Genomic DNA, 13166 nt, shown 5'->3' on the forward strand with positions numbered 1-13166 from the left:
TGCACCAGCTGACGTGGGCTCACAAAGCTCAGGCTAAGGGGCTGGTTAATTGCAGGGTAGACATTCGGGCTTGGGCTGGATCCTGGGCTCTAGAGTCCTGCAAGGTGGGTGCACAGGCTGCAGGTGGGTGCCTAACTGCAGTGTAGACATAGCCTAGGGGTCCTGGGATGGGAACTTCCAGCGAGGGAGGAAGGGCCTCCTTCAACCGGGCATCCCCAGGGTAAAGAAATGGTTACCCCGCCTGAGGGGAGAATGGGCACAGCTTGAGCTCAGGGAGGACAAAGAAGCAGTGAGCCCAGAAAGGGTAAATGGGTTATTGGGGGCTGGAAAAAAGGCCTGAAATGTACAATTTGGGATTTAGTTGGGTCTCAGGTTAACCAGTGAAATAGCAGGCCCTAGATTACCGTGTTTAGGGAAGTGTTATGTTAACATAATTTTAGCATGACCTTGAACCTAATAAATTTCTATTAAAATTTGAGTTCTTCCACATTAATTTCCTTCTCCTTTAGAAACCCTATTGTCTAGGTAGCACATGTACAGGCTAGGCAGATTAGAGGGAACATACTTTTTAAATACACACTTGCAGATACCCCTGAAATCATCAAAGCTGGATTCTACAGCCATCATTTACTGACTCCCGCCATGGTGTAATACTTCATCTCAGGGCTATTGCCATATAAAACATCTTTCATAACCCTCATCTTTTCTGAATAAAGTACCCCTCATTCCATTCATCTTGGCGGAGGAACCCGTCACCCAGAATTCATTGCCGAGGCAGGCAGGCAGCAGTGGTGCAAGGCTGATTTATATCACACTTCCTGGGATTGAGCAGAACGTGTATTTCTCTTTAATTTATAAGTGAAAAATGTGTTTCATGTACTTTTGAAACTTTTTGAATTTACAAGCAAGAAAACAAAACAAAACACCAGCCCCAGTCATAAACCATCCATCTCACACTGCGAGCTCTGCAGATACATAGCCAGCCTGCGCACTGATCATGGGCCTTATCTGACTGCTTTTATGTCCATATTAAACCAGGACAAACCCTAGTGTAAACACTCTGGTTTCCATGTGGGAGCAGCTTGCTCTGGTTTTGCTTAAACCCATTCCAAGCTGACCTCAGCTCAACTAAAACAAGTGGCTTTCATACCAGACTCAGCGTCCACACACACGGGGCTTTCCACCAGTTTAATGACGGCTGTGACTGAGCTGCAATGGCATGTGGGCGTGCACGTGTGTTCAATCTGCAGTTTGTGTAGATGCACCTGCATTAGCTTCAGTAGAGCTAGCTCACTCACACGAGCAGTGAGGACAGTGTGTACTCAGGGGACTTGCGCCTTGCTGCTTTGAAGGAGCTAGTTTAAAGTTAGGGTGGATACGTCTACCCAAGCTGCAGGTTACATGCCTGGCTGCCTTGTAGGTGTCCTGTAAATTGGTTTAAATTCATGCCTCAGGGTAAACAGTGCCCTTTCTTATGTAGAAACTGAGTGAGGAGAAGCCGTTTCAGATTATTGCAGTCACTCTGCTGTGGCCTCATGCTGCGGTCCAAGAGAGCCGAGTCCTGGGAATTTTCAATCCGACCTGGGCAGCGATCTTGTTTATGTGCCTGGGCTGGAACAGGTATGGGGAAAAAGAAAAGGGCCCGGCCAACAAGGTGGCTGGAGCAGAGGGGCAGGTAGCCCACTTGTGTTCGTCTGATTGACCTTTGCTGCATCCCAAAGGATCTCTGCCACACTGCCACTTGGCTTTCTCTAAACCAACAGCCCTTTGTTCCACACCACCTCGCTGCAGAGGCAAGGCACACTTAGGGGCTTTCCACAGCTCATCTGGGTAATAATGATGGAGAATTCTTATCAAGTCCTCCTTTTCTTTTTGCAAATACAGACTAACGTGGCTGCTACTCTGAAACCTCTCTACCATGAGAAGTGTGTCAGAAGCCAGGGTGGCTGTAAAGTACAGTGGAAATGCCAAGGGGGAAATGGCACTTGCTTCTTGCTCCGGGCAGGAACAGGGCCTGAGCTAAGGCAGCCTTTGTGCTATGGATTTTTTAGCCCAATAGATCAGCATGAAGGTAGAGGCTGGGGGAGAAAGTTGAAAAATGACCTCTCTGATTGCACCTGCATGTCTATACAAAGTGCAAGGAACAACGACCCTCAGCTCTACCCAGCAGATCCCCGTGAATCATTTTCATTTGGCAAACCCAGCACTTAAAAGCTGTCACTCACATTAGCTGCCAGAGGGGCAGCGCTTTGAACAATTGCTAGCATGGCCTTTTCTAAGTGCAGACCTGTAAGCCCCCTCCTGCTGTGAGATGGACACCCATTGATCACAGGTGTTGATCACCCATTGATCACAGGGCCTTGCTTGCCCTGCATTCCCTCATGGCTCCTTCACTGTTCTTTGCAAATAAAAGCCATTTTGTTACCCTTGACTGGTATGATACTAAGGCATAACAACAATCGTGATGCTTTGCACTTCTACAGCACCCGAAGGAGCCCAATGTGCTTTCAACATCATGAGCCCCCAGGTGAGCTGGGTAAGAATCGGTGCAATCCCCACTTCACAGGGCACTGGAGGCCTAGATGGTAAGGTCAGATTTGGGGTGCCTGAGTTTGTGGGCATCTAACTTGAGATGCTGTGGCCTGATTTCTAGAAGTTTTGCACACTCTGAATTCTGGCTGATGGCCCTGGGGAGGGAGTTGCCCAGCAGCTCTGCAAATCCAGCTCCATATGTTTCAGGTTGGACACCTATAAGCTAAGGCGCCCAGAAGGAGTGGGCACTTCGGAAAATTTGGCTCCAAACAACTACACAGTGAGCAGAGTTGAGCACAGGCCTGGACTCCCGGTCCCCTCTACCCACTCACTAGACTGCATTTACCCACTGGCAGGGAGACAAAGCCTGGTACCATTTTTTCAGCTTTCAGTGCCCTTTGTTTGATGAGGTCCCCTCACGTATCTACCCACCTCTAAAAAATATTGTTATAAGCTTCATCACCACCTTCATTTAAGGTAAATTAACCACAAGCTTTCACCTAAGAATGAGTACACAAACCCACTCAGAAAATAGTGTCCTGTGGCAGAAGGTTCCACTGGGTATTGTTTGACTAGAGGGCTGAGAGAGAGACACAAGCAGAGAAATGCAGGGACAGAAGCGCAGAACGGAAAGCCAAGCAGATGCAGCCTGGAAGCAAATGATGTGATCCTGAGATAAAGCTAAGGGAAAAAATCTTTTTGGGTACAAGTGTTGGCTGGAGAGGCAGGCTTGAACAGCCAACAAAGGAATTGCTTTCTGCTGTTTGATTCCTACTGTGCTCAGAGTAACAGGACTTCATAAATTCCTTGTAAATAAACAAGATTACATCAAAGAAAACCCCAGACTCCATTGTCAATTTCTTCTCCCAGGTGGAACGCCCACAGGGCCCCAAACTGTGAGGGGCTGCTCTGGTCCAAAAGGGTAACACCATATTGGTGTCTGAGTGGAGTCGGCATTGTGAAAGCGAGCTTCCAATTACCCAGGACCCAAGCAGGCCCCTCCTACATGTGGGATGATGGAGCTCCTCCGATGAGCCATTGTGTGTAGCACCCTGCATGCCTCTTAACTAGATTGGCCACTGGAATCTGGACTGAGTCTCCTCTGATGATGATAACAGACTAAGCCCTGAAACCCCTTCTCAGCAGGGAAGCGGGGCCTGGGTTTTAATTTACCTTGCGTTTCAAAGTGATTGCAAGTGATGGTGAACCAGCCTTTTGTGCAGCCCACCTGAAGGCTTCCGGTTCCCTCACTCAGAAGATCACTTACATCTTCCAGGGGTTGCCTTAGAGCAGCCAGCCATGGTCTGCATTTCTCTTGTTGATAGTCATCCCTTGGGCCCTGGGATACAGAGGGGATATCAGGTGGGGTGCAGTGGCATGACTTTGTGTATTGTTTAAGTTACTCCAAGTTAACCAAAGTCAGGCCTTTTGCATAGAGTCTAATGGCTTCCAAATGATTGAATACACCAGACAAAAATAAGGATTATTGTAAAGAAAGAGGACCAACTGGGGGGTACAGTCCTGGGGAGTCCTGGAAGCAGATGCTGTAGGGGCAGCTCTGTCACCCTGGGGAAAGGTGTAACACTCTGTCTCCCATGTCCAGCAAGCTGCTATGCCTCCCCTGGTGCGAGCCATAGTCAGGCACTGACCTCCCCAGTCACACTATGCCCTCTCTACCCCTTTTTCATCTGCATAGGGCTAACCCCATTGGTCCCCAGTGTTATTTACAGAAGAATTGCCCAACCAGATCAGACCCATAGCCCATGAAAACTAAAATCCTACTTCCAGAACGATGCTGATGCTTCAGGGGAAAGCAAATCGCACCTGCTTTTAACACACTTCTTTGCCAGTTATGAAATTCAGTTTCTTCCTGATTCTTGAGGTGTGCCATCAGCTTATGTCTAGAGCATGAGACTGGACTACCCTTGTTATTTCACTCTAACATATGGCATCAGCATGCTGCAGGCAGTGAGCCAAGAGACTGATCCAAAGCTCAAAGCCATCAAGATGTGACCATGAAGAAAAAAAAAAAAAATCATTTTCAGAAGGATTTACGATGTTCTCATGGCTTCCCCAACAGGAAACTCAGAGTTCAGCCCTCTGTTAAACAGTGTGTTTATGGGCTGGCTTGGTACATGGTGGTTAAAAACAAACAAACGATCCAGAGGAAAGATGGCAGATCATGAAGGGCTGAGGACCATCAAAAGCACATTCCTGCGTTTTGGGATTCTGCTTCATCAGATGAGCCAGAGGAACGGTGACGGCCAGGAGGCTGGGATCTTTGTTTGTCTTCCTCGGCCTCAGCATGATGATACAGTTTGCGTGTTCTGTATCCGGTCACAATGGCTGGGTTACAGTGTGCATGGAATGTAAGGCCCAGCCACATCTCAGCACTCAGCTGATTGCTGCTCCGTGACTCTGCAGGTTGGACCACCACTCACATAGGGCTTGGCTGTTCCATGGACATCCTAAAAGGTCTGGAAAGGGAAGGGATCCAAATGCATCCCGGTTGGAAAAGCTTTCCTCCCAGAATAAGCAGCCAGGTTGTGACTGGGATTGCTCTTGTCATGAGGCTTTGGAAGGGAGAGTGAGAGGGCCCATTTAATGGTCCAGCAGAGACAGTCATAGAATACAACTTCTATATGTTAAATGGTCACTTGGCTGCACGCGGAGTCCAGGAGCGATCCGGATGCACTGTCAGCAGCAGAGGTAGTGAAAGGCTCCCCAAGGGGGAGAAGGGCAGAAAGAATAGCCACGGCAGGTTAACCACCTAGTTCTTTGTGCTCTTCCGGGAGATGCTTCCCATGAGGTGGGAGAGGGAGGTGGAGCAGCTGGAGCGCACGGATCACCCCGGGATAAGCCTGGGGTGCATTCTGCATTCCATCTCTGCGTGAGACAGGGACAAAGGAAACAAGAAGCATGTCTATAAATATGGGTGCACTCAAGCCACAGGGAGCTCTGAACACACAAGGTGCTCTAGAGATAAATTTATAAATGGAATTAAATGATGGGGTTGTCTGTGGTAGCAGGGAACTGGACTCCGAGACCCAGGATGTCCCTATGAGACACAGGCTACCCTACTCCAGAAATACAGGGTGCTCGGGAGCCACAAGGAGCTCCAAACACAGGATGACGTGCTCTGGAGAACGGGTTCCTCAGTACATGTTGACAGACACTCAGTGATTCAGGACACCATCATGCCCTAAGAATAGGGAAGGGATTTTTAGTGCATGGTTCTGTCTAGAGAAACCCAGATTAATGATCTACGGTTCATAAAATTGTACCGTCTATAGACAGAAAAGGGGATTACTGTCAGCTTGTTCACATAACACAAGAACCAGGGGGTCACGCAATGAAATTAATAGGCACCAGGTTTAAAACCAACAAAAGGAAGTACTTCTTCACACAACACAGAGTCAATCTGCGGAACTCATTGCCAGGGGATGTTGTGAAGGCCAAAAATATAACTGGGTTCAAAAAAGAATTAGATAAGTTCATAAAGCATAGGTTCATCAATGGCTATGAGTCCAGATGGTTGGGGATGCAACCCCATGCTCTGAATGCCCCTAGCCTCTCACTACCAGAAGCTGGAAGTGGATGACAGGAGACAGATCACTTGATGATGCCCTGTTCTGTTCATTCCCTCTGAAGCACCCAGCATTGGCCACTGTCGGAAGACAGGATACTGGGCTAGATGGACCATTGGTCAGACCCAGTATGGCCGTTCTGATGCCCTGACAATGTAAGGTGATGCCCTGCAGAATAATTTTAAGAGTGCTTTGGCAGTGGAGTTTGACATTGTTTTGACGGGGCTCTTTCATGCTTGTCTGGCTCACGTTTCCTGTCGCAATTCAAATGCTTCACAGTAGTTAAGGAAGATTTTTATTTATTTATTTATTTTTAATATGAATGAAATGAAGCCAAATTTACTCCAGATGCCTTCTTATCCCCTTCCACCGCCCTCTGAATAATATGGAGGGGAGGATGCGGGACCGTGGATGCCCCATTCAGAAGGTCACGTCCCTAAGGAAGCCTCCGAACCATGACTACTGTTGTTTGACGTTGATGCTGCGGTAGTGCCTGGAGGCACCAGCCAGGATCAGGGCCCCATTATGCTGGCTGCAGCACAGGGGCATACGAAGACCCAGTCTCTGTCCCCAGGAGCTTACAGTCCAGGAAAAGTAGAAGAAGAAGCCCCTTTTTTGGGTCAAGAAGGTGGCTTTAGTTGAGTGATTCAGACTTTTTCTCCTCGGCGCTGCTCTCTGGGAGCATGGAACAGTGTACCATATGGGGTGATTGTTATGGTAATTCTTGATTTATGAGCAGCCAAACCTGCTAACCCCGTCACTTCACTAGTTAGGGGAGATGTGTTTTTTCTGGTGTGTTGGAAGAACAGGCCATACTTTGAGCTCCAAGTTTTCCTGAGCTCCCAGCCCCTCTGGGTGTGAGAGATGGCGAGGTGATAACTTATGCAAACACTCCTTAACACCCAGCCTGCAGAATTCCATACAAATCAATCAAGGGCACAAGTTCTAAGGACTCCAGCCCCACAAAAAAAAAAAAACACCTGGGGCGGGGGGAATGAGTCAGGGCAAAAGAAAGGAGAGCCTGTTCCAAGATTGAGACATTAGAACTCATCTTCTTTGGCATTTAAACACAATAAACCATCACTAGACTCAAACCCAGGCAGCCTGTGGTCTGGGTTAGCCAAGCTATTCCAGGGCAGACACCACCTGGAACGTCCTCCAGGGTGCAGAGGACACACCAAGAAGAAGCAACCCCAACCTCCTTTTTCCCTCCCCATCTCTGTTGCCTGTGCTCTCATTACTCCACAAGCTCTCAGCCTATTGAGTATTCCCTTCCATTATGGAAGACATTTTTATTTTGATCTTGCAATGCTCTCAGGGTTTGTTCCTGGATTGACTCCTTCTCCTCTCTCCTTGCAGGCTGTTATCTTCCCTGGCTATCCCCTCTCATCCCTTGCTAACATCCCTTCCTGTCCTTCTCCACTTTGGTTTTATCCGTACATAGACTGTTACAGCTTTCAGTGTTCTCAGAGTTCCTTAGCCAATATTCTCTCCCCCCATCTGGGCTGTCAGTGCATCCTCTTGGGTTAATCCCTGTGTTCTCCCGGGTGCTCGTCTTCTGCAAATGTTTGTGCCACAGGGTTTTACTGGAACAAGCATGTGTGGAAAGTGGATGACAAAGAGCTGACAGAGTATAAGGCAAGGTACCTCTGCCCAGGGGCCAGATCCTCAGCTGGTGCAAACTGTCATCGCTCTAGTGACTTCAACTGAGATATGTCAGTTTGCACCCACTGAGGGTCTGCCCCAGGAGCTGAAGTCTAAATTGACGGATGACACTAGTCAGACACAAAGTGCACCCAGAGACTCAGACCCAGGTAGCAAACAAAGCTGCACTGGTTTAACCAACAGTGTGATTTTAAATCAACTTTGTTACAGTGGCACAATTGTGTGTGGACATTCTGGCATCAGTATAAACCTATTTACATTTATAGCAGTTTAGCAGGACAAGCTAAACCCCTATAAACTGTTGCATCCGATGAAGTGAGCTGTAGCTCACAAAAGCTTATGCTCCAATAAATTGGTTAGTCTCTAAGGTGCCACAAGTCCTCCTGTTCTTTTTGCGGATAAAGACTAACACGCTGCTACTCTGAAACCTACTTTTAAATGGATATAAATAGGACCACACCGGAGTTTTCACCAGTTTAACTAAAGTCTGTGTGCAGCCAAGCCCTCAGAGAAGGGTCTGTCATAGAGCACCTTCCATGGAAGAGCTGACCCATCCTGTGCTGCGGCAGGATTGGTCTCAAAGGGTTAACTCCCTTCCCATCTAATGGCCAGGCATGCGGATTGCTTGGTCTCCTATGGTTAAATGTTTCTGGGCTAATGTATTTGGTGATTCATATTTTAATATTGTTGAAAGCCAAGAAGAAAAGAATAGGTTGCTGATTCCCAGCAGGGCCCCCTCCTCCCTCCGTGGGGGCTATTTACTTACCTTTCCTCTGGGGGCTCTGCGAGCTGCACGGCCCCCGCCCTCCTGCTCACTGCATCTCGGCAAATTAAATCAAGCGTCTGGCTAATTCACTGAATGCAGCCACTCAGACTCTCAACAAGTAAATCTGGGGAATCGCTGTGTTACTTTAATGGCAGCTCTGGGGGACATGAGCCCTCAGGGTGCTTTGTGCCTCAGGGAGAGAGGAGGATGCTCAAAGCCCCACAGGGGGAGGAGCTGGGTTAGGCGTTTGTGTTCCTCTTCCCCAGAGGTTTACACGCCAGTCTTGGCGCAACGCGGGCTGTTTTCTTTTGCAGTTCCCAGACTACGTCGAAGGCAAACCGGCCTCATGTTCGCTGTGTTAACCTGTGTTGAGTCACGTTTACACTGAAAATACGATTGTAGTCCCAGAGCATGTTTGATTCGATAGCAGTATGGAGTTACTCGCCAAGGGATAATCTGCCTGCCCTTTTTGGGTTTGGAGTGGAGAAACTCATTCTGGGCTAATGCGAGTTGCCATGGAGAGTGGTGGGAGAAGGCTGAAATGCAGATGTCCCTTGCTGAGCAGCCTGAGTCACGAACGTTTCCGGTTCAGCACGTCTCGCAGAACCCAAACTCTACATGTTGCTGGGTATTTTGCTCACTTGAGCCAAATGCCCACATTAGAGTCCATTTCCTGCACAGCAGCAGGCAGGAAACCTGGCCAAGGACCACCATAGTGGGGAAGATAGGAACATAGGACTTGTCAGACAGCATCAGACCCAAGGTCCATCTAGCCCAGTGATCATGGTCTGACAGTGGTTGGCACCAGATGCTCCAGGGGAAAGTGGAAACCCCCCACGAGTAGACAGATTTGAGATAATTCTTCCTCCTTGATGGTCTCAACTTGACCCCCTAGTAGTTAGAGATTGGCTCAAACCCTGAAGCAGGGGATTTTCTCTCTTTTTAGCATTAACTCAGATAACTTTGGCTATTCTTGTTATCCACGTAAGTGTACACTCCTTCTTTGAATTTTACTAAGTTTTTGGCTTCAACTACATCATGTGGCACTGAGTTCCACAGTTTAATTATGAGCTGAGTGAAATGGCTTTCCCTCTACAGTCAGCAGGGAGCTGAAGGAGGGGAGGAAGATTCTGTGTAAATCTCATCTCCCCTCATGTTCAGTTTGAATTTGCAGGGGAGTGGAGGTGGACAAAGCCTTAGTAGGACAGTCAACAGTATCTATAACAGAGGACATTAAGAAGGTACATGCTGTATATTGCATGCCAAAGGGAGGATGGTATTTCTTGAGGCACCTTTATGAGTCTGGAGCCAGGGGAAAGGGCTCTCTCAGGGGCTGTGAAAGCTCTCCTTACACTTCCAGCTTGGACTCCTGTTCAACTCTCTGCTTGATTCATCAGAGCCTGAAAGGAAATTCTATGTAACTGAAGAATGGGTTTCAAGTCAGAGCATACATCAGGTGCTGAGTGCTGGCACCCCCAGAGCTGAACCTGGTGATGGATCTAGGTGTATTTGTTTGGCTAGAAGCAGAGATGGCCCATGTGAGTCACGTAATCTTTCCAGCCAGCAGAAATTACTCTGAGAGCAAAATGTGCCACTTTTGGGGAGAATGATCATTTCAAGCTGGAGAGCAGGGAGACGTGCTCTGGCTGGTGCCTTGAAAGAGAGAGAGAGAGAGCTGGAAGGAAATGACGTCAGATTTCAGTCTTTCATGCACTCTGTGGATTTCAGGCTTAAACAGTCCCAGAGCTCATTCTGGAGCCAGAAACGGCCTAGCTTTGAGAAATCTGTTCTTTAAACACAGAAAAGCATAATGGCCCAAATCACTGGCTCGTCCATCATTTGCCCTCCGTACACAGAGTCAGCAGGCATTGGCCTGGCTTTTAGTCTAAATCTCCCGGGGGGTGCTGTGGTTTCTGAAAGCTTCAATACACATGTATGACGTCATTGTCTCCATGTTGGGTACTGGCAACGGACAGAGAATGATCTGCTCCCTGCCTGACTCAAATAACAATCTGAGAAATTAAATGCAAAAGCCAACTCTCAAATAGTGACGCGAGCCAGCAAAATGAAGAGATTCACACCTTAAAGAGGAAACATTCACTTTACTTGTACACAGGGGAAAGGGCAATTAACAGGGTTTAAAATCCAACCAGAGACAGGGCAAGATGTGGTTTTAACACGTTAGCTGGTCAAAGTGAACCCTGGAGAGGAGCCTAGAGATCACCTTGCTCAGCTAACACATTAGTAGGAATTCAAAACATGTTAGCTACTGGGTTTTTAAAACACACCTTTTCTCCTATGCAGAAAGGGCCCTTTCTCCCTGCAGAATAAGCACAGCTGTGAAGGAGCAAGCCATGCCCTGAAACACAGATTGACTCCTGACTGTAGGTGCTTCAGTTTTGGGGCACCCTGAGACACCTTAAAGAGGGCTGATTTGTACAAAGTGCAGAGCTCCTGCCCTAGTGATAACCAGGGCACTTTAAGGTACCTCAGGCGAGGCCCCTAAAATCACTGGTCACTTTTGAAAATGTGGCCCAAAGTATTTTGGAGTTTAACAAACATGAAAAGAAAAATTATGAGAAACTCTGAGAGCAGTGAATGTAAACGGAATTATAATTCAGTCAGGTATGGGTGCAGCCTCCCCTCAATTGAAAGTCCTTCCTGAACGCTAAGATTCCCTTCTGAAATTGGTCAGATACCTTCCTCTTTGCCATACCCTTCCGATGTCAGGACGCCCCTCTATGGGACATTAACTCCATTCAAAGCTAGTCAGTCATTTCCTATTCAGGATACTAAACAAACCCATGTATGTCCCACCTGCCACAACCCCTCAAAAATCCCCCAACGCTTGGGCAATGCACACAAAGTGTGGGCTGGTGTGAAAGAGATGGGACTGGAGACAGCAGACAGCTCTGTGACTGAGTCCTTATGTAAATGCCAGGGCTCTAGTGGACCTAAATGTTCCAGTTCAAAGGAAGATGCTGGGAGTGTAACTGCAGTAGAGTATTCCATTATTGCTGATAACGTTGTCTGAGATTTACAAGGTAGTTCCAAGATGCTACAAGACATTGTTCACCTGCATTTGTGCGGTCTGGTGGTTAGAGTGGGGGTCTGGGAATCATGGCTCCTGGGTTCTTTTCCCAACCCTGACACCAGCTTACTGTGCGACCTTGGGCAAGTTCCTTCATCTCTCAGTGCCTCTGGTTACCCGTCTATCAGAAAGAGAGTCTTTTGAGGCTTAATTATAGTTGCCAAGATGCTTTGTGATCCTTGGGTGGAGGGAATTACATAAGTGAAAAATTGTTATTGATCAGCTCCATGAAATTTAGGAAACCACACCTTGCATTCCACTAAGTGTTTAACTATTAACAATAATAGCAGAGACCACAAACTGTGTATGATGATGCTTGCAAAGAAAACATTCAAGTTGTTCATGGAGTAAAGGCTCTCAACACCCAGTAATTCATTCATGTCTGTTTCATGCACCATTTATGAATTACTTGCCATCAGTGTGATGAGCTGGGCATCTGTGTATAAAAACCTGAATAGATTAGAACTGGGTTGTGCTCGACCCTCAGAGGTTGCTGTATTTCAGTAGACAAGTGACAAGACTTTCATACAAACCATCTTTGTTGTGTTTAAGTTCCTAAAGTGTCCTCTGGGGTGGAAGGCACTTCAGAAATGAAAGGTATAATATACACGATGGGGTTGACTCTGAATGCAGAGTCCTGTGTGGGGGTGACAGAATGTTTGGGAAAAGGTGGAACATAGTAGAAATTACAGAAAATAAATCAAGATAATAGTGATAATCCAGTCCCTGAGAGATGGAGCAGGTTTTGTCTATGAGGTAGTGACTGGCTAATGGAAAACAGTGCACAATAATTAACAAAACAATAACACCTTCCCCTCCCCTCCGTGGTGCCTTTCCACCTGACGATGAAAGGCGCTGATTAACTACATCGATTCATTACAGGCATTGAGCCTCACAGCGTCCCCTTTTATACCCATTTCACAGCTAGGACAGTAGAGTTTCAGAGAGCTCACACAGGCAGAGCAAGGAGCAGAAACTACTAGGGGTCTTGACTCCCAGTTCCCCATCCTCGCCAGCAGGAAACAAACTGCATTCAGCAGTTTACTGCCCCATGAGAAATCTGGAGCTCGGAGATTGCAGGAGGCAAAAGGAGCTGGCCTCTTTCCCTGACAGATTCCCATAAGGCCAGGCTGGGACGCCATTAGTCACGTTGAATAACACCTTACATGAGTAGTCCCGCTGCAATCAATAGGACTTACAGTCCGAGTAAGGGTATCAGAAGCCGGTCCACTGCGTGGAGGTGCTTAGGTGGCGTTGGACTCACAAGAATCGATGAGATGAGTGAAACTCCAGTTCCCATTACACACCAAAATGTAAATCCAGAGATGCCTCTGAACACCAAGGGATTGTACATCCTCTGACTGTAAATAAGCATTCCTATTCTCTGAAGGCCAACTTTCTGGCTGGCTGAGACAACAGCTGCACTGCAGTGATGAGCCCCCAGGAGGGCAAGGCATATGCTGCTGCTGAATTTGTAGCCTTTACAGATGGAATGTAGCCACCTTTTGTTAAGTTTTCATCCTGC

Source organism: Lepidochelys kempii, chromosome 26 (genome assembly GCF_965140285.1).
Source record: "Lepidochelys kempii isolate rLepKem1 chromosome 26, rLepKem1.hap1, whole genome shotgun sequence".
Taxonomy (NCBI): Eukaryota; Metazoa; Chordata; order Testudines; family Cheloniidae; genus Lepidochelys; species Lepidochelys kempii.